The 22,443-nt window shown below is 37.4% G+C and overlaps 1 long non-coding RNA gene across 11 annotated transcripts in view; it reads left to right on the top strand.

Moving 5' to 3' along the window:
• The window catches only part of LOC308611501, a 272,052-nt gene that overhangs the window by 232,189 nt on the left and 17,420 nt on the right, over positions 1–22,443 (top strand). For 7 of the 11 annotated variants that reach the window (XR_014014923.1, XR_014014924.1, XR_014014925.1 and 4 more), the window contains 3 exons: positions 7,002–7,098; positions 14,722–14,805; positions 15,979–17,039. This is a non-coding gene — a long non-coding RNA (uncharacterized lncRNA). Of the gene's footprint in view, positions 1–6,967; positions 7,099–14,721; positions 14,806–15,978; positions 17,040–22,443 lie in introns of those variants that run through there. The other 4 variants (XR_014014920.1, XR_014014921.1, XR_014014922.1 and 1 more) reach the window with 2 other exon arrangements.

The raw sequence follows: 22,443 nt of genomic DNA, 5'->3' as shown, positions 1-22,443 counted from the left end.
AAAGGTTTGTGAAAAAGTAAATGAGTGCCTAACTCAATTGGTCAACTGGTGTAAAGAATGTGGCATAAGAATAAAAAGATCTAGAGAGCAGATGAAAGAAGCTTTTGTTTATATTTTTAAAAGGAATGTCTTCTGTGTTTTCAAATTACTGCAAATCTAATCAGCAATGTTGATGTGACTATTAAAAATGATGCTTTTTGAAAGGTTAGAGAAAGGAAAAACAAGAAAAAAATAAGGATGTTTGGCATTCTGGATGTTGGCTAAATGGCAATTTAATCACTAAGAACATATTTTATTCTATTGTCATGATATATATGTAATATATGTAAACATATATTTATATGTCATACATAATATATATTTCCTTTTAATCACCCCTATTGGGGTACAATTTACATACAACTAATAGCACTCATGTTAAGTGTATAACACAGTTAGATAAATTTTGACAAATATATACAGTTGTGTAATCACTACCACAATCATGATACAGAAAATTTCCATTACCCAGAAAGTTTCCTTAGGCTCCTTTGTGGTCAATCCTCACCTTCCTACAAAAGTGATATGATGATTTGCTTTCAGTGACTATAGTTTTCCCATTCTCAAATTTACATAAATAGAATCTAACAGTGTGTATTTGGTTCCTGTTTTCTTTCACTCAGCATGTTTTGAGATTCATCCATGTTATGTATATTAATATTTCATTCCCCTTTATTGCTGATGTGAATTACTCATTCACTTGATGATGAACATTTGAGCTGTTTACAGTTTGCAGCCTTAACCTTTATGAAACCATCGGGATTTCCATTAGAATTCTTTAATTTCTTACCCAATTCAACGGTATGATTTGAAAGTTATCAGAAACCTGCACTTGTCAGAAAGTCTTTAGTATGAATCTTCCTGAAGATGAAGCATTTTTGCAAAACCATCTATGAATGATAAAAAGACTTAAAAAGACACAGTTAAAGAGCTGGTTAAAATGCAATTGACAAAAAAAAATTTGTTTACTTCTGTAACATACAAATTTGACATATTCAAATTTTAGAAATTTTATTTAATTTCATATAACATAAGAATATCTATATTAATGATATTTAGTGTAATCTAAATGTATAACCTAAGAAGGTTGGAGATACATTTATCTCTAATCAATTGACAGTGCCTCCCATAACATACCAAATAATCCTAATTAGTTTAATATCTCTCTTTGAGATGACTTAGGGGTCCTCTGAAACATCCCAAAGCTATCTAGAGGTCAAAATATCTTTAATTAGGATTCTATCTTTGAGAAGTTTATCCAAAATGTTAAAAAGTTTCAAGACACTTGGTCAAATAGGATTACAGATCACTGTGAAACAATACTTATCCATTTAACCAAAGTTACAATGAAAGATTTTAAAAGCAAGTACAGAAAGTTATAACAGATTATTTAAAAGGTAAAGAAAATTTACCATCTGTAATCAAAAGCAAATCAATATTCCAAGAAAACTTTTTTCTCTTAACAGAGAGAAAAAAAAAATTTAAGTTTTTGTACCACTTTACTTTTTTTTTTTTTTTTTTTTTTTTAATAAATTTATTTATTTATTTATTTTGGCTGTGTTGGGTCTTCATTTCTGTGCGAGGACTTTCTCTAGTTGCGGCGAGCGGGGCCACTCTTCATCGCGGTGCGCGGGCCTCTCACTGTTGCGGCCTCTCGTTGCGGAGCACAGGCTCCAGATGCGCAGGCTCAGTAACTGTGGCTCACGGGGCCCATTTGCTCTGCGGCATGTGGGATCTTCCCAGACCAGGGCTCGAACCCGTGTGCCCTGCATTGGCAGGCAGATTCTCAACCACTGCGCCACCAGGGAAGCCCCCACTTTACTTTTAATCTTAAAATTCATTTACTCAATTAAATTCATTCTAATCTTAGTGAGTCCTGACAACACATAGAATTTCTTTCTAAAGATTACTTTTTCCCCAGAAATCTACAACTTTCTATATCATATTAACTTGCCCTTTATTTTATTTCCTATTTAGAAATAACCAGCTTTAAGAGAAAATTACTTCCTTTTTCTTTAACAAAATAAATTCCTATTCTTCATACCTTCTTTTAATGAAAACACACATCCTATTACCCTGTATACTAAAATGTTCTCATTATTTCTAGTGGCTTTAATTACATATTTAATTAGAATTCTCAAGTCTTAAAAACCTAAATTCCTAGTGAAAATTAAGAAGTAAGCAATTATGAGCTGTTCTTTACATTAGCATTCTGTAGATTGGCAAATTTATAAATAAATGCTATTTATAATTTCTAAAAATATGTGCTTATGGAAAATGTCTCCGTGTGACACCAAACATATTTATTAATAGTCTTAAATATCTTTACTTTCTCTGTAAAAGGAAGCCAATGTTTAGTAATCAATATTTCAGTATATTATTTTATTTGGAAAAGACCTCGATATTCAATGAATTCTCATCATTTAGCTTAATTTAGTTAAACTCTAAAATTTCAAGTTATTAAAACGTCCAGAAAAGCTATTTTTAAGTAGACATTCCTAAAACATAATTATTCCCAGAGTTCACCTAAAAACTCTTGTCTCATTTACCTCTATTTTATTCACTTGTTCTCAAAAATTATGTTTAGATTACCCAAGAAAACTTTATGAGGCATTAGACCAAGTCAGCCATTATCCCAAATTTAATATTGAATATTTTTCAGATCACATGAATCTGAAATTCATTCAAGTTAGTTTCTTTTACATTTCTGAGAATTTCTGTAAGTGCTTAATTTCCTTTAAGTCAATTAAATAGAGCTCATTTACAAACTAACTTTGATAATACCATCCAAAGGAAAAGAGATATATTTATAATGTACAAATGGACATACATACATTCCAGACAAACAGAGATCTCACAGTTTTCCTGCCTGAGTTTAAAAAGGACTCTTCTCCCTTTTTTTCCCCCTCAGTCTCAGGAATTGGCGATGGTATAGACAAGAGTGAGTGAGAGTACATTAGAGCCCAGGGTAGAACATTTACATTTCAAAGGCACAGGGAGAAAAATGTAAGTTCCTCCTAGTAAGATTTGTTTCCTTCTGGTCAGAATAGTGAAGAGACACGTTTAACAAGCCAGCTTCTTCATATGCAAAAACAAGTTTTAGAATGTCAAAAAGTGCCCCATCTGGGTCATTATTCTCCAGAGCCTAAAGAATACTGTGACCACATGTTTTTAGAAAAATATCACCTTCTCCTTTTCATGGGTATGAGCCCATGAAACTAAGAGCTAAGAATTTCCCAATTCTGCAAAATACACCATAGGGAATATAAGATGAAACAGAGCTCTGATTACCCATTCTCAGTTGTTTATGGCTGGTAATCTTAAAATCTCAAACAAACAAACAAATGTAGTCTCTCAGGGTTTCAAACTCCTCAGCCCAAAAGGGAAAATCCCAAGAAATGTTTAGCCACTGACAGACCCAAATGGCTAAGAGAATGAATACCCTGGTATTATCACACACAAGTTCCACTACTTACTAGAGAAATCTCAACCAGCAAAGCATGTGTCTTTTTCCCTTTACCACAGAAATCAAAAGTGCCATGGGCCAATGATGCCTGGTCAGTGGCAAATGTTCAGGGCCATCTCTGAGACAAAGGTGCTCAAGCAGCTGCTGAGTAGTATCCATGAGCTGCCACTGGTCAGGGGCCAGTGTGCTATGGTTGAGATGCCCACTAGGGATGGTGGCCCCTTCATGGTTGCCAAAATTATTGCCAAACCAAACACAGATTCACTCACCCACTGCAGAGCAAAGCCAATCTACTGATACCAGGTGTGGTGAAGGAAAGTACAGTGTTTATTTGCAGGATGCGAAGCAAGGATAACAAGCAGCTAATGCTCAAAAGACCCAAACTCCCTGAAGACTTTTGGGCAAGTGTTTCTAAAGACAACATTAGGAGTGAGGGTCTCAGGGTGAATTATCAGTTCATGGACATTCTTTTGATTAGTTGGTGGAGAGGTGACAGGGTGATATTTTGGGAACCTTAATCATCAGCCTCCTTGTTCCAACCAGTCTGGGACCTACATGCTTGTGATCAGCATGTAGTCAAATCCTCCATCAGGTGGAGAGCCTTAGTGTCTACAGAAAACGCTCAAGTGTCGTGGTCCATACGTGGGTTGGAAAAGAATTTCCAGACACAAGGCAGAATGTAAAGAAGATAGAATTTATTAGAGGAAAGTGTCTCTGCCAGAACAGCAGGCTGACTTCCTAGTAGTCTGGGGGAGTGGACCCCAAACATGTGCTATTGATCAGTTTTTATAGTCAGAAAACAAAGGAATGCTCCAAGGTGAAAATTTCGTTTACTAATTGGTCGAGGCACATATACTTTCCTTCTATAGGGTGGCAGTGGGACAGGGAAGATGCCTTTTCTTATTTGGGACAGGTCTCATCACCCAGCTGGGCTCAGGAATTTCATAACCATCACAACATGGTGGGGAGGGCAATTAAGGGTCTGATAAGGGGTGTAACGCTGACACTTTTTCAGAGAGGGTTGTCCTTTGTCCTTGAAGCACCATTGTCCTTGGAGCACCACATCAAGGATATGTGTCAGACTGTTATCTATATCCCTTGAGGAGAAATGGATATAGACAACACTGTTTTTCAATCTATTGTTACTTTTCTTGCTTGACTGCTTTTCCTTTGTTTCTGAATTTTGTCAGTTCTGTAATCATTAACTGCTCTCTGGAAATCAAGGGAGGCCTAGGAGACTAAAGCTTTGTTCTACAAACAAGCAGCAGGGAACACTGGGAGTCTGTCACTGGGAAGGCCCCACAGGATCCTACTCAGTTTCACAATCATGAATAAAGTTGTTTCTATGAACGCTCATGTACAAATTTTGTGTGGACATATTTTTCTCATTTAAATTCCTAGGGGGTGAAATTAGGGGGTTGTATTAATGCCGAACTGTTTTCCAAAGTAGTACATCATTTCACGTTTTCTTCAGGAACGTATGAGACTTCTGGTTGTTCTCCATCCTTACTAACATTTGATGCTATCGATCTGTTTAATTTTAGTCATTCTAGTAGATGTGAAGTTATTTGCATTGTGGTTTTAATTTTTCTTTGATGACTGATAATGCTGAACATTTTAAAATGTTGCTTATTTACCATTCATGTGTCTTCTTTGGTTAAGTGTCTTATTAAATTTTTTGCCCAATTTAAATTAAATTGTTTGTCTACTAAGTAGTGTTTTAGTAAAAGCTTGAGAAGAAGCAAGTTTGGCTGGATTACAGAAAACAAGGGGGAGAGTGGTAGGAATGAGGCCAAGAGAGACATGGGAGGAGGGGAGAACAGATCAAAAGGGACTTTGAGGCCTTGGTGAGAACTTTGGATTTATTGTAATTAAATTGAATTCACTGGATGATTTTTTTTTTTTTTTTTTTTTTTTTTTTGCGGTACACGGGCCTCTCACTGTCGTGGCCTCTCACGTTGCGGAGCACAGGCTCCGGACGCGCAGGCTCAGCAGCCATGGCTCACAGGCCCAGCCGCTCCGCGGCACGTGGGATCCTCCCGGAACGGGGCACGAACCCGTGTCCCCTGCATCAGCAGGCGGACTCTCAACCACTGCGCCAGCAGGGAAGCCCCACTGGATGATTTTGAGTGTAGAGTGGCACAATCAGGCTTAAATTTTAAGGGACCACTTTGGCAGCTCTGTGAACAGGCCAGAGGAATGGGAGTAAACACAGGATAGACCAGGAGGTTATTGCAGCAGTCAGAAAGAGAGAAACTGGTTAGTTGCAGTTCTGAATGACCTTTCCCCTCACTCTTGTTCCTGACATTCCAAACTGCATAATTTCACATGTGGAAGACTGAGAAATTTCCTGGATTTTCTCAACAGAATATTGACTTACTCAAGGCCTTTAAGTGGAACACACTCTACTGAGGGTTGAGAGAAAGTTGACAATAGTGGCTTGCTTAGCTTAACTCAGTGGTTATGGTTGTTCGTTGTGGTTGCAATATTATGGTTGTGTGACTCTTTGGTTAGTATTCACTTTCTCCATCTTGGAATATACGTTTGATGAGGATGGAAAAATTATCTCTGTTTTTAACTCACCACTGTAGCCTCAGTTTGAGCACAGTGCCTGCCAATTAGCATTTAGTCAATGGGTTTTTTTTGTAGGGGAGTGAATGTGTGTATGTGTGAGGGAGAGAGACAGGAGGGGCAGAAACAGAGAGGGGAAGAGACAGACATAGGGACAGGGGAACAAGTCCATATTGCAAAAGAACAGGACAATATTTTCTGTGAGTAGAATGCTCAGAGCCTGTGTACTGCGTTCTTTTCTACTTTCTCAGGTTAGATTTATCACTTCATAAATTTTCTTTATCTTATCCAAAATGAATCTACATTTTTTTTCCTTATAAGTATAAAGAAAAAGATTTTTTTTGGGGGGGGGAAATTTTAATGTCTCACTACAATTCAAGTACCATACATGTCTCTTTCTATTATTTGTATATCTTGAAAATATACCAGCATTATTGTCTAACACAAAGGAGGCACTAAATAAAATTTTTTCTTTGAAACATTGGTACTATAAATTATAAGAGACAGGAGCCATGTTTTCACAGCTCTGTTTCTTGAGCACCCAGCCCAATGGTATTGTGGAGATGGAATAACAATCACCATGAGCACAGGTCAGTGCTGACAAAGGGACTTGCTTTCTCTCTAAACCATTTGACTTTGTTGGTGCCCAGGGCAGGATGCTCCAAAATATGCCTCAGTGGAATATTACTTTGAATTAAAGTTACTGAAGAAATGACTGATGCAAGAGAGACACACTGACCTTCCTATCTGTCTCCATGAAAGCAGGAAATTAGTATCTCATGTGAATGGTGCCCTCCCTGTACCAGGAGGTAGAAAGACATCATTAGCACCAGAGATAGGGAATGCAGGGTCAAGAAGGCTGTATAAACCTTGTGACTTCTTTAACTCAAGAAGGTTGGCAGGGACATTTCTTCCTCCTCAACAGCTGACAAGACAACCAGGAGGCTGGCTAAACCCTGCTTCCCACCACAAGACTGCTGCAGCTGAGAGATCCTAGGACACATGACAAAGGCCAGCAGAAGGTAAAATTTCTTATCTCCTCAACTTCCCAGGCCTGTAAGGTCTGGTGGGAGGGAAAGTGCTTAAGAGTCTCCTTTTCTCTATCTCTAAATTTAGATTAGCAGAAGAAAATACTTATGGAGCAAGATCCTTGTGACATAGAAAATCTGGTTTTTGGAAACGAGTAATCTCGTCTCAGTTTTTCTTAATCCTTTCCTCCCAGAGACAGTCACTGTTTTTCTTTGTCTCTGTCTCCTGAGTCATGTTTCATAAGAAGAAAGAACCATAGGGCAGAATACAGGCATAGACCCTATAAGCCTGCTGTTTGAGACAGTCTCACAGACTGGTGAGTTACCAGTTCTCTCCAGTCCAGTGCCTATTAAGACAAACTTTGCTGTCAGTCCTCTATATAAAAACTGGATGAGATTTTTCCTTCTGTATTTTTCTGTGTCCTGAGAGTTTGGCTTTTTGTCCAGTGAGAATATTCTCTCTGGTCTCCACCATCTGGATGGTGTATTTACTGGGGTGCATCTGGTAACCAGTTGAATTGACTGGGGTTCTGAGACACAAAGTCATAAACAGCACACTCTAGTCTTGTTGTGCCAGCTGTCAGAGGAGTTTGTCCTAAGGGGACCCAGTCCATAAGGGGCCTTTGTTGTTTCAACCTTCATTGCCTTGTTAGTGTTGGAAAAGTCCCATTCCAGCAGCATATGCCTGATGTCACAGATTAGTAGGTTTGGGATCAGAGGTGCCTCAAATTCCCAGGAGAGACCAGGGACACAGTTTGCATTATACCACCCTTACTGCCTGTGCAATGAAGGCCTTTGCTTTCTTAGATTATCCTTGGAAATGAATTTTCACATTATAGGGGCTATATCATCCGTGCCCTCTCCATCTGAAAGTATGCTTATTTCATCCATGGTAAGGATTTATTCTAAGCCTGAAAAGTTACCTCTGGGTCGTTCCATAAAAAGGCTTACTGATTTGAGTCACTATTTGAAATTAATGAAAGGTCTTACTCCTCAATGGCCAGATGATGGATCCTTTAAATTTGCTGTATTTAAAAGATTACCTTTTTGAGAGCTCTCATCATAAACAGCTGTCATATTGGTATTTATGGAAGGATCAAATTGAAAGGAAAAATCATGTATAACAGCTAGCCTTAGGGAATCGTTATGAAGATGAAATAACAGAAATTAAAGATCCAACATGAATTCCCCTTTTTAAGAAAAATTTTAAAAATTGCCCCATCTCCTCAGCAATTCCTTAGGCCCTCCTACAAATAATTAGGAAAAGATCAGTTGGAAGCCAATATTCAAGAGCTAATAGAAACAATTATCTTTGTCTTCCAAATCTCTACAAAACCAGAAATGCAACTTAGGAACAAGTCAAGGCCCATTTATCTTCACCAACCCTGAAACCTATTCCTCTCAAATTCTTGTAGATATTATAAAAGTTGAGGATAATTGGAGCAAAATTGCCCTGTACTTAAGAAGAAAAAGTTTTTAAAATAATAATTACCCTGAAACTTATGATAATAGAAAAATACACTCCAAAACTCACAGAAGAAAATTTACACTTTTTTCTCTGTCCCTTAAAGTTATAAATCTTACCATGTCTTTGAAATGTAAACACAGCCACATTGCCTGAGACTGAGCCCAGATTATCTCAATTGTTAGAACCTGAAACTAAAATTTAAAGAAAAAAAAGGAAAGAGGTTTTTTTTTTAAACAAAAACCACCAGAAAAACCCTCTCTTGCTCAAACTCTAAATCACAGTCTCCTTAAAATTGTTGATCAAGGGCAAGTACACTTAAAGGGCAAGAAGACTTAAAAGTCTTCTCCATAAATAATAAAAGACTGCAGCTATCTGAGTGAGTAAACTTAATTTATTCCAACAAGCAATATAAAAATTCTCAAAAATATAACAAAAACGAATACAAATATTTTTCAAATTCACATGATCTAGGATAATTTTTGGTAAGTAAAATCTAGTTCAGGTTTAATGGTTTAATTAATACAGACATATCTTAAGAGTTATCAGCATTAAGTATAATAGCTTTATGCTATGTAGTTTTACTAAAAGTCAAATAAGCTCATGTTATCTCTTTTACAAAATTTCTCAGAAAAAAGTAATAATAATAATAATTTAAGATGATGGCTAACACTACTTTAACATCTTATGAAATTGTCATGAGTAATCTGAGTGATTGTTAAGAACAAATTAATTAAATAGACATAAGATAAGAATTCTTTTAGGTAAACTTTTTTTAGCAATAATTGTTTTTGCTATGTCAACTTAAATAGTTTTCTAAATGTCTTTGATAAATTGTACCCTTAGAGTTTTGCTAAGTTAAATTAAATGAATTGAATGTCTAGATCATTTCCAACTAAGACAAAATACTGAAATATTAATTGCTGAACGAGTCTAAGTTTACCTACTTTTGACCTCTTATTACACACTAAATATGTTTGGTTCTATTAGTAGACATGTCTTGTGCTTCATTAAAAGCTTGTACTATGAAGTAGAATATGTTTCTAGAAATTATGAAATGTATTTATAAGTTTGCCAAGCCACAAAATACTTACACAGTTAATAATTTTTAACTTTATCTTTACAAAAAAATTAAAGCTTCAAAGGATTAAGAATTGTAAATAATAGATGTGGTTAAAGCTACTAGGAATTATAAGGAAATTAGAATATATTTGGGAGTAAGAAAAAGTGTACGGTATGGAGATGTTTTTGTTAATGTAAAAACTTTGTTAAATGAGTTTTGTCCTAAAGCTGGTAACTTCTAAATGGGAAAGAGAACAAGGGACAAATCAAAATGGACAGAGAAAGTTGTAAGAAGTTTGTTAAAGAGGAATCTTTAGAAAGGAATTTTATGTGTACTCAGGTCTAAGATTGGAATGAATTTAATAAAGTGATTGAGTTTTAATATCCAAAGTGAGCTGGTAGAAAATTAAAATTTGTTTTTTCTCTCTTTTTGCAAAATTTTCTTAATTATTGGTCTGCTCTTAATGAGAAATTGTAAACAAAGACTTTTTTTTACATTTAATGTAATCTGTCTGGCAAAACAAATATTGTACATTTTGTCTTTATGAGTCTTTGATAATTTTGAAGAAAAACTGAGTGCTTTCAATATTAAAAGAGCTAAGTCTTTTTACACTATTTAACTATCTGTATTTACATGTGAATCTTTGTCACTTTGATTAAATTGATAACTAAATATTAATTCACAGTGACATATGATCATATTTGACAAAGTGTTTTAAAACATTTTTATTTTTGAAAAAGTAGATTTTCCCCCAAGTCAAATTCTAAATGAAGTCTTATTGACCTGGAAATAACGTTCAGGTTTTCCAGAGGCCCCTTGGAACACCTTAAAAGATTTGTTTTATCTTATTAGAAAAGAGAGCTATGAAACTCATTAGGCTTATTTGGTATGTTACTTACATGGGAAGCATTGCTAAATAGATGATCATAAACCCTAGGTTATATCATAAGGGTGAATGTTATTAATATAAATGTTCTCGAAAGTATATGAAATTCCTAAAATTGGATATGTCCTAGTATAATGTTATCAGTCATAATTCTAGTTATTATCTTAAATGTTTTGTGTCACAGAGATAAATTTTCTTGTCAATTCCATTAGAATGAATCAAATTTTTAGTAATGGATATTTGTCTTTTATTACTTAGACAATGGTTTTACTCAGATGCTTTTACAAAAGCTTCCTGAAAATGTGTTTCATGTTCAGAGAAATTCATGGAAAAGGATCTAACAAGTATTCTAGAACACAAGTTTCTGATGAATTTCAAATCATTACACTGAACTGAGTAAGAATTTACAAAACCCTAATGGAGAAATTGATGGTTTCATAAAACTTCTAACAAAAGATCAAACAAAACAAGAATTAATTACATGGGACTAAGTAAACTGAAGAAGATGGTTATAATATTTTATGATTTTAAAAATAAATTTATTTATTTTATTTATTTTTGGCTGCATTGGGTCTTTGTTGCTGTGTGTGGGCTTTCTCTAGTTGCAGCGAATGGCAGCTACTCTTCGTTGTGGTGCGTGGGCTTCTCATTGCAGTGGCTTCTCTTGTTGTAGAGCATGGGCTCTAGGTGCATGGGCTTCAGTAGTTGTGGCTCGTGGGCTTTAGTAGTTGTGGCTCAATGGCTCTAGAACGCAGGCTCAGTAGTTGTGGCGCGTGGGCTTAGTTGCTCTGCAGCATGTGGGATCTTCCTGGACCAGGGCTTGAACCCATGTCCCCTGCACTGGCAGGCAGATTCTTAAACACTGTGCCACCAGGAAAGCCCCATTTTATGATTTTTTTTTCGTGGTACGCGGGCCTCTCACTGTTGTGGCCTCTCCCGCTGCGGAGCACAGGCTCCGGACGCGCAGGCTCAGCGGCCATGGCTCACAGGCTCATATCAATCAGTGTGATACACCACATCAATGAATTCAGTAAAGTCACAGAATACAAAATTAATACACAGAAATCTCTTTCATTCCTATACACTAAAAACAAAAGATCAGAAAGAGAAATTATGGAAGGAATCCCATTTACCATCACATCAAAAAGAAAAAATACCTATGAATAAATCTACCTAAGGAGACAAAAGACCTGTACTCTGAAAACTCTAAGATGCTGATGAAAGAAATCGAAAGTGACACAAACAGATGGAGAGATAGACCATGTGCTTGGATTGGAAGAATCAATACTGTCAAAATGACTATACTACTTAAGGCAATCTACAGATTCAATGCAATCCCTATTAAATTACCAGTGGAATTTTTTTTTTAAGATTTTTTTCATGTGGACCATTTTTAAAGTCTTTATTGAATTTGTTACAATATTGCTTCTGTTTTATGTTGTTGTTTTTGGTTTTTTTTGGGTTTTTTTTTTTTTTTGGTTGCATTGCATGTGGGATCCCAACTCCCTGACCACGGATCGAACCTGCATCCTCCTCATTGGAAGGTGAAGTCCCAACCACCGGACCGCCAGGGAAGCCCCCACCAATGGCATTTTTCACAGAACTAGAACAGAAAATTTTAAAATTTGTATAGAAACACAAACCCCCAAATAGCCAAAGCATACTATGAAAGCAAAAATGGAGTTGGAGGAATCAGGCTCACTGTCTTCAGACTATATTACAAAGCTACAGTAATCAGTATGGTACTTGCACAAAAACAGAAATATAGATCAATGGAACAGAATAGAAAGCCCAGAAATAAACCCACACAACTATGGTCAATTAATCTATGACAAAGGAGGCAGGACTATACAATGGAGAAAAGACAGTCTCTTCAATAAGTGGTACTGGGAAAACTGGACAGCTACGTGTAAAAAAATGAAATTAGAACAATTTTCTAACACCACAGACAAAAATAAACTCAAAATGCATTAAAGACCTAAATGTAAGACTGGATATTATAAAACTCTTAGAGGAAAATCCAGGCAGAACACTCTTTCACAGCAGCAATATCTTTTTGGATCCACCTCCTAGAGGAAAGAAAACAAAAACTAAAATAAACAAATGGGACCTAATAAAACTTAAAAGCTTTTGCACAGCAAAGGAAACCATAAACAAAACAAAAAGACAACCTACAGAATAGGAGAAAATATTTGCAAATGATGAGACTGACAATGGAATAATCTCCAAAGTATACAAATAGCTCATGCAGCTCAATATCAAAAAAGCAAACAACCCAATCAAAAAATGGACAGAAGATCTAAACAGACATTTCTCCAAAGAAGACATACTGATGGGCAAAAAGCACATGAAAATCTGCCACACATCGCTAATTATTAGAGAAATGCAAATCAAAACTACAATGAGGTATCACCTCACACCAGTCAGAGTAACCATCATCAAAACGTCTACAAACTGTAGACTACAAAAATGTTGGAGAGGGTGTGGAGAAAAGGAGTCCTCCTACACTGTTGGTGGGAATGTAAATTGGTTCAACCACTATGGAGAATATTATGGGATTCCTTAAAAAACTAAAAATAGAACTACCATATGATCCAGCAATCCTACTCTTAGGCATGTATCTGGAGAAAATTATACTTCCAAAAGATACATGCACCCCAGTGTTCAGTGCAGCACTATTCACAATAACCAGGATATGAAAGCAATTTAAATGTCCATTGACAGATGAATGGATAAAGAAGATGTGGTACATATATACAATGGAATATTACTCAGCCATAAAAATGAATGAAATAATGCCATTTGCAGTAACATGAATTGACATAGAGATGATCATACTAAGTGAAGTCATTCAGAGAAAGACAAATATCATATGATATCACTTATCTGTGGAATCTGAAAAAATGATACAAATGAACTTAATTACAAAAGAGAAACAGACTAACAGACTTAAAAAACAAACTTATGGTTACTAAAGGGAAAAGGTATGGGGAGGGATAAATTAGGAGTTTGGATTCACATATACACACTACTATATATAAAATAGATAATCAACAAGACCCTACTGTATAGCAAAGGGAACTCTACTCAATATTCTGTAATAACCTATATGGCAAAAGAATCTGAAAAAGAATGGATATGTGTATATGTATAACTGAATCATTTTGCTGTACACCTGAAACTAATTCAACATTGTAAATCAACTATACTTCAATATAAAATTAAAATTAAATTTAAAAAAAGAGATTAAAATAAGAAGTGTCTTCCAATGCAAGGATCAGATCAAAGAACATGAATGGAATATTCCTACTGGGACGATTAGGAGGATAACACATCCTTGGTAGGTGCAGAGCCTGTTCACTTATCCTCTGACTTTCCTTGTTCCCTTTCTCTACTACATCCAATTAAGCAGATAAAAACTTTGAGAAAGCTGCCTCTTCCTTCACCAATGCCAAGAAGGACAAACTCAAAGAGCCATTTGTCTGTCTGTCTTCCTCTGATGTTGCTTCTTCATGTCTGAGCTATTGGGAGGAGAGAGAGGCAATAAATTCTCTTAATAAAAGCAAAAAATAAAAATAAAAAATAAGCCTATATGGTCAGTCACAATCCTTGCTATACTTATATAAATAAGACCAAGTTTATTGAATCTAGACTTATTTTGCAAACAAATTTGTCTTAATTTGGCTATCTTTGATAGAAATGAGGGTGATTTTAGAGAGAAAAATTATCTTTCGATAGAAACCAAAATACATATTGTGGATATTAGATTCTAGTGCTATTAATTTTCCTTGAAGTTTTGTTAATTACCTGAAAACTGGACTGTATCCTGAATTTTTCTAGTTTCCTCCACTACCTGACTACAACTCTCCAAACTAGTGTTTCCAAATTTTCTCCCACCCTTTTGACTTGGAATAATTGAAACTAAAACTGCCTTTTTTTCTGAAGTCCTGCATACTGAAGGTAGATATCTTAATATAAACTTCAGAGAAATCTCCACAGCAGCTCATGTTTAGACAGTCTTCTTCGTTCCTGTTGCTATATGGACCACTCAGAAAGTTTACCTGAACATCTGATGGACATTCAAACTACAAAAGATGCTTTAACCCTGACATTTAGAGATCTTCTCAACTGTCTACCCTCAGAACTCAAAAACTGATATGAAATTTGCCTCAATTATTAACCATTGTTTTTTTGTCTCCATAGCAATGCCTCTTATTAAATACCTGATTGCTTGTACAGTAAGCTTAACTTCTACTTGGAAATACTGCTTTGGAAGAGAAAATTAAGGTAAAATGATCATATGGATGGACTCTAATCCAATATGACTTGTATCTTTATAAGGGGGGAATATTAGAACACAGACATGCACAGACTGAGGGGCAACCATGTGAGGACACAGCGAGAAGGTAGCCATCAAAGGAGAGAGACCTCAAAGAAACTAAACTTGATACTTTGATCTTGGACTTCTAGCCTCTAGAACTATGAGAAAATATATTTTTGTTGTTTAAGCCACCTAGTAGCCAGTGTGGTCTTTTGTTATGGCAGCCCTAGCAAACAAATACAATCACTATTAGGGAAAAAAAAATCATGTGCTTTGTTATTCCAGTAGAATGATTTTAACACTGATTACTTCTTACCTTGAGATTATAAAAGACAGTGATAAACATTACTGTAGAGTATATATGAGTTGTGTCCTATGAAACAAAGGTAGTTAACAAACACCTCTCAGCTGTAGATGATGCCATGTGTTCATCTGATCAGCAAGAGGACATGAGTGGAAGGGAGAACCTTTTCTGCTTCAGACAAGCAACTTCCTAGGTTACCCTGAGTATGACAAAGAGGGCCATTGCTTGGGGACCAGGTCTCCAAGCAGTCACAACAGGCCTCAGGAACCCACAAGAAAATTGTGAAGGAAGAATATTACTAGCCAGGCCCATATGAATCTTTTCCTCCCATCACTGCTCTTTTGTGAAAAATTCTTCCAAATACACATTTTTGTCCCAAAATACCATGTTGGACGCTCGCTACTAGGAGCAAATTTTTCTAGCATCTCTGTTGGATGAATTTTCACACTTGCAAAATCACTCAGAAAAGAGTTCATCCTCCCAACAACTCCCCTGCACCAGTGTCCCCCTAAACAGCATCTGACCACAATATGAAGGAACTTACCTCCCAGGTAAACAGGTGCTTGAATGTGATTTAATTATCTCTGCATCCTCTCCCTGGTCTCCCTGTGAAATCCAGTCACCTCTTTGCCTTAAAGCATTTCTGTGAGAAGCCCTGTAAGGTGCTGGCTATTCTCAATTCTGTCCTGCTGGTTTCTCTGAAGTGCCTAGAAGCTGTCCTCTCCACACACAAACTGTTCTGACAAACTTCATTTGAATGATTTGGATTTTAATTCTCAATTTGCTTCTGTTCCTAAGCCTTAAGGCTTTTTTTTTTTTTTTTTTACCAATTCAGAAAAAAGCATCATTAAAAAAAAGACAAGGTTGGGCTTCCCTGGTGGCGCAGTGGTTGAGAGTCCGCCTGCCGATGCAGGGGACACGGGTTCGTGCCCCGGTCCGGGAAGATCCCACATGCCACGGAGCGGCTGGAGCCGTGAGCCATGACCGCTGAGCCTGCGTGTCCGGAGCCTGTGCTCTGCAACGGGAGAGGCCACAACAGTGAGAGGCCTGCGTACCGAAAAAAAAAAAAAAAAAAAAAGACAAGGCTACTCGCAGATCTAACATGCTAAGCTTTAACTTAGTACGTTCTTAGGACTGATGTTTTCCAAGGAACAAACTTTCTTGTTTCCTGTGTACAAAAAGTGAGAAAAGATAAAAATAGTGGTATCTTCACAGTTGAGTTCTTAACATATTTTCTGATATATGTAAAAAGAGAAAAATTGGCAAAATGAGTACCAACATTTTTAAAAATAATTAAGCCTAAATCCCTGGATTTACCAATTTTATAAAATAAGAAAGTAACATTTTATAAAATACAATTTTATGAAATATGATTTTATAAAATTTGTTTAGCTAAGTAACAAATGATTTGCCCAAAAAACAGATTTAGCAGGTGGAGTCCAGGGGGCACATTCTACAAAATAAATTTATTGACACTGTAAAGGGTTACTAGCATAAAATTGTGGTGGGAATAAAAAGGGCAGTGACCTTCCTCCTGAAGTTTAGGAGTGATCCCTGAATTGAGAGCTATCTGAGTTGAAGTGGTCACTGGAAACAAATGGTAGAGACAAATCACAGAGAGCAGACTGTATCAATTCCAGCTTCTGGACTCAGAGAAGGAAGAAAGAGCTTCAGATTTCATTGCAGAGAATGAGGCTGAGAAACTTTAAAATCAGATGCTTTTTCCCAGATCCAGGGGGCCAGCTAATGCACAAAAATGCTTAAAGCCACATAGGTATGTCACCTTTATTTCCTAGAGAAGATGTTAGCATTTTCTAAATCCTCATCTACCGTGCCTGGCATGCATTATTTTATAGCTTTCTGGAAGTTTCATCAGCACCACTGGTATATCTGTAGTACGATGTGTGTGTAGAGAGTACAGAATGCAGGTCCGGGCTGGGGGCAACGGACTCTTCTAGCTACCACAGTGAGTGGTGCCCCTGCAAACCTGAGTAAGAAAGACAACTTGCCTTTGGGTGGGTAGTGTTACAATCTGCATGTCTCGGGGCACAAATGTAAAGACCGACCCTGTTCTGGGAATGATGATGATTCTGACTGACCTCAAAGGGGTAATTATGAAACCCCTGGATCATCAGGATCTGGATGTTCCCTACTTTTTCCATGGTGTGATCATGACCGAAAGTGTGGCTGTAGATATCTGGGAACATTTCCAGAAATGTCCTCCTGTAGGAGTTAATTATAAAGTAAATGTGTATAAAAGAGAAAATAATATTGAAACCTATCAAGGGGAGTAGATCTTAAGGGTTAATATTGTAGATGGACTACTGTGGAAAAAATCTTTTTCCCTTGGAGTATTAAGAAGTCATCGCATAATTGCCATCTCTCCACATTTTGTTCTAGAGTGCCTGGTTTATTGATATCAGTGTGAGACCTGTTTTAAATAAAAATCTATTTGTAAAAATCCGGATCTGTAATATGTTCTAAATATCATTATAGTGTCTTTTAACTATAGATTAAAAATCACTTCATTTTCAACAAAATATTTTGATGTAAACATCAAATGTTTTGAAAACAAAGGGGATCTGTTTTTGTTGTTTTCTCTTTTATCTAATTTTTGTATCCATTTTGTCTGGGCATATTAAATGGTAAAAATATTGATAAGATTTGCACTAGGTGAATCTTCTTAAAAAGAAAATACTGAAGGCCACAGAGTCTGGGAATATTAATATCTTTTTAATAGATTGATCCCCCTTGATTTCTTATTCTGGAGTAAAGGTACAAGTTTTTCCATGAAAATTAGACACACAAATCATCTGACAGAATGTATGACAGATGGAAAATGATTGATGGGAATTTTGCTTTAACGCACATTGTTCGTTGTAATTTTGCCCAGCTTAATGAACTGTGAATTAATAATGAGGAGCAACACATTCAACGTATTATAGTAATAAAGTGCTTTTATGGACATTTTTCATGTTTCCAGACTTTCTTGGCCACGCTGAACAATTTTAACTCAAAGGATTAAGAAATAATCGCTTATTTCACTGTGTTAAAATAGTCACCTTTGAAAAGGATATTTTCCGGTATGAACTTTTTCCTAATTGATCCCATTTGGTTCTGATCAGTAAACTTACCTGAGTAAGCTGCACCATTTAAACAAAGTGATCTGATAGAGCCTTAGGTGACGTACGTGACCACCGTCCATTGGTTTCTGCTTCAACGACGTAAGGGAGTAAAGGGAAAAACTAATACTGATACATTTTTTAATTAGGAGAATAGAAAAACTAAATTTCTTGTAGAAATAAGCCCAAGGAGTCCTCGTGCCAGCCCTGCTCCTCTTAAAAGACCGCGACGCTGTAATACCAATGGGAAATCTGGGAGACAACCAGCTGTCATTAAAATAGATTTTACCAAGGCAAGGACAATAGGTTGCTTATTAGCAATGAGAAATCAGTAGTCTTTTAGAAGTGTGCCCTTTGGAACGTGTGAGCTATGTAATAAATGAAAGCCTTTCATTATTCATTGTTATAAGCCAAATGTAGATTAAATGTACACTACCTTCAATTCAGATATTAAGATATCCCTCCCCCAGTAATTTTATGAGGTAACATGTATAATGTCAAGCATAGGCTAAGTCATATATTTTATAATCTTTCAAAACTTTTTAAAGCAATGTGTTAACCCTATAATGAATATAAAATGGATCCTAACTGCATGTCTTAGAAAATGTGCATTTCATAGAATTATTGAAGAATGAATCCTTAATAGCCCATCTTTTTAAGTATGTTAGCTGAACGTTATGATTGTGTAATATCATTTTAGGGCATTACCACATTTTAAGAAATAAAATAATATTCAGAAGCATAATTTTGCCAGAATGTAAAATTTAAAACCAGAAATTTGACTTGTGAAAAATCCTCACATGATTATTGGCCTGTTAAAAACTAAAGCAAACCCCACAAACCTGATGCAAGCTATTATGTGCAAAATAACGTGCTAGCTACACAGCCCTCTGGGAAGTGAATGTGAGTCCGGATGCTTCTTTCTTGGTTTATTTCATTCCTAGAGTACCTTTGTTGCAGGTTTTTCTTACGTTTCCAAAGGAAACAAGTAAGCCATCTCAAGTTTAAGTTCTGTCCTCAATAAAGTAAAAAATGTGCCAGATACCATTTGACTGGATGATAACTAAACTGGACAAATATTTTCTCTCACTGGAGACTGACAGTGTTTTACTTGTGCTTAAAATTTGTGATTCTCCTAAAAAAAGAGTACAAATGAAAACTTATGGTTACCAGGAGATAAGGGGGGAAGGATAAACTGGGAGATTGGGATTGACATATACACACTACTATATACAAAATAGGTAATAATAACCTACTGTATAGCACGGGGAACTCTACTCAGTACTCTGTAATGGCCTCTATGGGAAAAGAATCTTTTAAAAAGGTGGACATATGTATATGTATAACTGGCTCCCTTTGCTGTACACCTGAAACTAACACAAATTTGTAACTCAACTATACTCCAATAAAAATCTTTTAAAATAAAAAAATAGAGTACTACATGCATTTCTAAGAAATAAACATTATTTTCTTCATTATTCTAAAATAAATAAAAGTAAAATAATGTAATATGTGATCTTCAAGCTAATGAACACCTAAGAATGAAATTTGAAAATCTACATTTGGAATGTATAATTCTTTTGTTCAGAGGCAGTGACATTCCAAAAGAACAAAACTTCTCAAACATTTCCCCATTTAGAGTAATGCTGACAGTGAGTGTCTGGTGGATCTCAGAGGGGCACAACTGATAATATATTTATCATGCTGCCAGTTTGCTAAGTGGTTTCATATTCACTAAGAAAGACTTGTCAATGGATACTGAAGAATAGATGTGAGGTCTCTGTGAGGTCTCTGTGTGTTGTCTCTGGGTGAGATTTCTGTGTGAAGTCTCTGTATGAGGTCCCTTTGGAAGGTATCTCTGGGAAATCTGTTAAATCTGTGCTAGGTTTCTCTCTGAGGGTCTGTGAAGCAACATGAGGTCCCTGTGTGAGGTCTCAGTATGTGATCTCTGAGAAAGGTGTTTGTGTGAGAAGTCTCTCGAGAGGTGTGTCCGTGAAGTCTTTGTGTATTGTCTCTGGGTCTCTCCATTTCTTTTTTTCTTTTGGTCTCTCAATTTCTTGTCTTACTGTACCTTATGGAAGACGGAGCAGCAAGAGAAGGGCAAAGGGACTTGCTTCTTTCTGTTTTCTTGCTGTTCCATCAGCATCACCTGTCTGTGGCACTCTCCCAGCAGGAGCCAGGGGGGTCTAAGTCCAGCTTCCCCATATTCCCAGAACTCACTTCTGGGTGCCCCTGAGAGGACCCAGCAGCAGCCAGGCTCAGGTCCCAGCCCTGTCAACTCTTTCCTCTGGGTACCGACCCCTCCCACAAGCCCTGGCTCCACTCTCACTGCTCTGCCCATTCTGGAGGCTGCCTTGGGAATCGGGGCCCAGAGGTAGGGCCTGGCTCCAGGGAGAAACCAGGGGTGTGAGCAGTCCTGTGCTCACTCTGCCCCCTCCACCCCAGGTCACAGCATTTCCACGTGTTGAGGGGCCTGACAGGGATGGGGGATGGGGTCCATTTCTGTTGTCATCTGGATCAGGGGCATCAGCTGGAACAGAAATCTCCACAATGAGAAAGACACCACCTGGAGCTGTGTCCACCATGCGCCCTGCACATGGCAGAAAACACCAAATCACTCTAGAGAAATTTTTCCTCATCTCCCTGCTTTTCCATATGGATGGGGGTCCGGAGACAAGAAAAGCTGTGCCAGAAGCAGATCAGTGGAACACTCCTGGATTGCACCCGGCCCCATCCACTTTGCACATGTCACCTCCACACCACCACGAATCCTGTCTGATTGCTTCTTCACCTGCCAGGCTCTGGGGTGATCAAGGACTGGGAGACAGGCAAGGCTTACTACACAATCACAAGCCAGTCCCCACCTCTCCCCTGGAGCAGTCCTTGGGCCATGTGTTTATGTGAAGGTCACCAGACTAGGAGTCACATCCCAAGTTCCCTAGTCCTGGCTTTTACACCTATTGTTAAGTTATCCTTTCTAAAAGTCAAGAGGTGATGATGTGTAAGCTTATTAAATATAGTATTAAGAGATTCACCTTCCCTGATTTGCTTTACTTCTATAAGTTTGACCTTCTGTTTTGACCTAAAGGTGGTTTCTCTAGGTCTGTGATCTTAGAGTTGGAATAGGGTAGAGACCCTGGCGTGGGGCCATGGTGAGCTACTGGACCCTTAACTTTTCCTCCCCTTTAGGCCTTTAGATGGTGGTTGTATGTCAGGGGGCTGTTCTTTCAGAACTGCAATTTATGGGAATCTGGTACCACTTTGCCTCCTTCCTTGGATCCAATGATTTTTCTACACCTACATCCCACCCTAAATTCACAGTGTTTGACCATCAGATAGTTACTACCCACAGTCACACCCCTATTCCATTCATCCAAAACTCCTTCTCTGGGGTTAACATAGAGTGGAAGGTAGGTGACCCATGAACGCAGCCATTCATTTATATGGGACTGGACTCAACACAGCCCTCAGCAGCCTCCCTGATACTCCCCCCACCTACACACACAGAGCTGGAAATGCCATCCTTGTTGCTGCTCTAAAGTGTAGGAAAAACAGAGGTGGGGGAGGGTGATGCTGTACATTTTATTATGGCTAAGCTAAAAGGGGTTCATAGGGCATACCTCAATCCCAACCTTCATCAGAGAGAGAAGGAACTCTTAAGAGCAGATGCTGTATATTCCCTACCAAGAGATCCAGGGGCAAGATTTCTCCTGTTTCTGAACTCAGAGCCCATACTCTATTCCCCCCAAACTTCCATCCACTTGGCTCTGACACTTCCTGGAGCCTGAATTGGAATGTCCGGCCCTATCGTGTAAACCTATCCACTACAGTTGCATAAAGTTCAAAGTAGCATAGAAGGAGGAGAAAGACTGGTTGAACCAGATCCTTGGGTGTGGGTTTCATAGGTTTTTCCCGTCTCATTGTTAGAGTAATTTTGGTTTGTGTAATGACGGTATTACAAGGTGCAATGAAGGGACACGAGACAAGGAGCAAGCTTGTGATGCTACTGTCCACCTCCCTCCATGCCCCTCCCTTCTAGAAGACAAAGTGCACAGCACAGACAGCAGCCATTACACTATGCTTTTATTAGAAAAAAAAAAAAAAATATATATATATATATACATGTATTGGGGAACATTAAATATCTTGGATGTGCTAAGGAGAAAATCATTTTCTCT

Source organism: Mesoplodon bidens (genome assembly GCF_964165515.1).
Source record: "Mesoplodon bidens genome assembly, contig: HAP1_SCAFFOLD_120, whole genome shotgun sequence".
NCBI lineage: Eukaryota > Metazoa > Chordata > Mammalia > Artiodactyla > Ziphiidae > Mesoplodon > Mesoplodon bidens.
This window is presented reverse-complemented; position numbering and strand designations above follow the sequence as displayed.